The sequence below is a fragment of the Furipterus horrens genome, unplaced genomic scaffold (genome assembly GCF_987537825.1).
Source record: "Furipterus horrens unplaced genomic scaffold, mFurHor1.1.pri manual_scaffold_12, whole genome shotgun sequence".
NCBI classification, from domain to species: domain Eukaryota; kingdom Metazoa; phylum Chordata; class Mammalia; order Chiroptera; family Furipteridae; genus Furipterus; species Furipterus horrens.
In genome coordinates, this window is record NW_028327182.1 from 36,169,337 (window position 1) to 36,173,606 (window position 4,270).

General features: G+C 39.1%; 1 pseudogene; it reads right to left on the minus strand.

The window, feature by feature from the left end:
• Positions 1-1,833: 1,833 nt before the first annotated feature.
• LOC149996021 (large ribosomal subunit protein eL31 pseudogene) lies at positions 1,834-2,224 on the minus strand (annotated as a pseudogene).
• Positions 2,225-4,270: the final 2,046 nt, after the last annotated feature.

The window sequence follows — 4,270 nt, forward strand, 5'->3', positions numbered from 1 at the left end:
TGCTTCTTCTTGATTCAGTTTTGGAAGATTATATGTTTCCAGAAATTTGTCCATTTTGTCTAGATTGTCAAATTTCTTATGATACAGTTGTTCATAATAATTTCTTACAATCCTTGTATTTCTATGGTATTGGTTGTGATTTCTCCTCTTTCATTTCTGATTTTATTTATTTGGGTCCTCTCTCTCTCTCTTTTTATTTTTTTGATGATCCTAGTTAAAGGCTTGTCAATTTTGTTTATCTTTTCAAAGAACCAGCTCCTGGTTTTATTGGTGTTTTGAATTGTTTGTTTAGTCTCCATGTCATTTAATTCTGTTCTGATCTTGATGATTTCCTTTCTTCTACTCGCTCTGGGCTTTGTTTTTTGTTCCTCTCATTTTTTTAGCTGTACGGTTAGATACTTTATTAGAGATTCTTCTATCCTTTTCAGGTAGGCCTGTATTGCTATGAACTTTCCTCTTAGGACCGCTTTCGCTGTATCCCATAGGTTTTGGGTTGTTGTGTGTTCATTATCATTTGTTTCCAGAAACTTTTGATTTCTTCCTTGATGTCATTGTTAACCCATTCATTATTTAATGGCATGTTATTCATTCTCCATGAGTTTGAATGTTTTTGAGTTTTTTTCCTTGAGGTTAATTTCCAGATTTAAGCCATTGTGATCTGAGAAGATGCTTGATATAATTTCAATTTTCTTGAATTTGTTGAGGCTTGTTTTGTGTCCTATCATGTGGTATATCTTTGAAAATGTTCCATGTGCAGTTGAAAAGAATGTATATTATGCTTCTTTGGGGTGAAAAGTTCTATATATCAACTAAGTCCATTTGATCTAGAGTGTTGTTCAATGCTTCAATAACCTTGGTGTTTCTTTGCTTTGAATATTTGTCCATTGTTGACGATGGGGTGTTAAGGTCCCCCCCCCCCCATGAGTGTGTTGCTGTCTATATTCTTCCTGAAGTCTTTCAAAAATTTTATTACATATTTGGATGCTCCTATCTTAGGTGCATATATATTTACAAGGGTAATATCTTCTTGGTGTATTTTTCCCTTAAGTATTATGAGATGCCCTTCTTTGTCTCTTTTTATGGTCTTTGCTGTGAAATCTGTTTTGTCTGATATAAGTATTGCTACCTCAGCTTTTTTTCCATGTCCATTTGCTTGAAATACTTTTTTCCATCCCTTCACTTTCAGTCTGTGTAGATGTTATTTTTAAGATTGGTCTCTTGTATACAGCATATATGTGGGTCATACTTTGTAATCCATTCAGCTGCCCTATGGCTTTTCGTTGGTGCATTTAATCCATTTACATTTAAGGTTATTACCAACAGGTACTTATTCGTTGTCATTTTCCCCCTTTGTATTTGTGTTCCTCTCTGTCTCTGTTTCTTCATCTTCTTAAAGCAGACACTTTAGCATCTCTTGCAATGCTGGTTTGGTGGAGATGTATTCTTTTAGCCTTCTTTTGTCTTGGAAACTCCTTATTTCACCTTCCATTTTGAATGAGAGCCTTGCTGGATAGAGTATTCTTGGTTATAGGCCTTTGTTTTTCATTGCTTGGAATATTTTTTGCCATTCCCTTTTGGCTTGTAATGTTTCTGTTGAGAAATATGATAGTAACCTTTTGGAGCTACCTTGTATGTTACTAGCTATTTCTCTCTTGCTGCTTTTAGGATTCTTTCTTTGTCTTTCAATGTTGCCATTTTAATTATGATGTGTCTTGAAGTGGGCCTATTGGGGTTCATCTTCATTGGGACCCTCTGTGCTTCCTGGACTTGCATGACTTTTTCTTTTTTCTTTTTCTTTTTAGCAGTTTTATAACTATATTCAACAATCAGTGGTTAGTTCTCATCCACATTAACTGTTTGTAGTTTTTTTGAAAGTGGTAACAGGTACATAGGTGACCAACGTATAAAGCTTGTTTGGTGAATCTTCATCCTCATTACATTTTCTGGACAACCGCACCCAGGTACGGTATGGGACATTCCTTATTCCTTTGGCCCAGACAGCTTTGTTGAGCCTGGTGTCAATGCGCACATCTGGAGTTCCCATCTCCTTCATAGCAAATTTTCGGATCTCTTTGAATGCCCAAGGGGCACGCTCCTTGAAACACACTCCATGGATGCGCTTGTGAGTGTTGATGGTGTACTCTCTGGTCACTACCTCTTTGATGGCAGAACGGCCCTTCTTCTCACCACCCTTCTTTATTCGAGCCTTTATGCCGGGCCCCATGACTTTTTCTCTCATCAAGTTAGGGAAGTTTTCTGTCATTAGTTTTTCAAACAGGTTTTCTATCCCTTGCTCCTCTTCTTCTCTTTCTGGTATTCCTATGATATAGATATTATTACATTTCATGTTGTCCTGCAGCTTTTTCAAACCTCTTCATTCTTTTTCAGTCTTTTTTCATTTTGTTACACTGTCTGGGATTTTTTTTTTCTATATTGTCCTCCCACTTGCTGGTCAGATCTTCTGCTTCCTCTAGCCTGCTTTTAATTCCTTCTACTGTGTTCTTCAATTCAGAAATTGTATTCTTCATTTCCTCCTGGCTCTTATTGATATGTTCTATGTCCTTTTTCATGCTGATGTAATTCTCCATAAGTGCCTTGTAGTTTCCCTGGAGTTTCTTGTAGTTTCCCTGGAGTTCTTTGTAGTTTTCTTTGAGCTCACTGAACTCATTGAGCTTCCCAATAATCCATATTTTGAATTCCATGTCTGATAGTTTGCTTACTTTTATTTCATTTAGCACTCTTACTGGGGTTTTCTCCTTTCTTTTCAATGGAGAGTTATTTCTCTGGCTCCCCATTTTTGTGACTTTTCTTGTTTGCTGCTGCTTTTTAGATTGATCTGTACTTCCTGGATATGCCCCTGGTGGCATCAGATCATGTACCAGTCTTGGCCTAGGCAGCCCATTGGAGACTTCCAGGGATCTACTGCCTTTGTCTGTCTCCTTTAGTTGTTAACATATTCAATCTGTGACCAGCCTTCAGGTTTATGCAACAAGGGTGGGGCTGATTAATTCCTGCAGGTGGGGCTTTTGCTTCCCCTCAGGCTGGTGGCATTTGGAAGGGAATGGTCTGCCTGCAGTATGGAGAATAAGTCAGCACTGGGACACAGTTGGCTGCTCCCTCAGTTCTCTCTTCAAAGCCACTGCCCCAAATTCTCCCCAAGCATCTCTAGTCCTCTCTGCCCTCCCTCTGCTTGAGCCCAGGGTAAGCTGGTGCCAAAATGTTTTTGTAAGTGATCTTAAGAGGTCTTTTTCTCCAGCTGTTTCTTTCAGGCCAGCAAGAAACCTGTAGATTTTTGCTTTTTGCTTTTCACAGCTGGGTTTTATTTTACTTTCTGCTCTGTTGCTGTAGACTGGGAAGCCCAGCTTGGGGTTTAGACACTGCTCTTCTCAGGGGGAACCCCCGACTGCTGAGATGTTTTTCAGTCCCTTCAGCTGCCACCCATAGGAGCCCAGCCAGCCATTTCACATCTCCAAACTTCCTACCGGTCATGTTGTAATGAAATAACGTTTTCTGTCTCTCCATGGTTATAAGACTTCTCTCCATCTAGTGTTCAGTTGGTTATTCCAGATGATTTCTCCACGATTGAGTTGTAAGTCCAGACTGGTCCTCGGAGGAGGTTAGTGTACCTTCTACTTCCTCCTCCACCATCTTGGATCTGATATTGTACTTTTAAGTTATAAAATGGCCATTTATTTCATCTTTACATACATATGTTTGTTGAGGTTTTATATTTTTCCATTATTTTTGAAGCATGCTTGTAATTCTCATTGAAGCATTTTTTAAAGTGAGTGTTTTAAAAATTCTTGTCATGTAATTGTAAGATCTTCATCAACTTGGTATTGGAGTCTGTTATCATTTTTTCATTCAATTTGAGAAATTCCTGGTTCACGGTACAATGAATTATATTGATTTGAAACCTGGGTATTTACAGTAGTATAAGACTCTGGATTTCATCTAAGCATAATTTTTTAGCTGGCTTCCTGTGGTATAGTTGTATTGGGTGAAAGGAGAAGGTGTTACCTTGTTACTGTCAGGTAGGGTGAGCCTGAGTATTCTACTCAGCCTTTTTTGATATTCAGGGATGAGGAGCTCTGTGTGTCTGCTGGGCTAGGTGGGAATTCAGAACCCCCATTATTCTCATACTGCCCTGCTTGGGAGCAGGGAGGAAGAAGAACACCTCCTCACTGCTCCCCACTGGACTCCACCGACAGAGGGGGTGAGAGGCATTTTACTCCAAGCTGGGATGAAGCTTTCCATTCAGTCTTCTCTG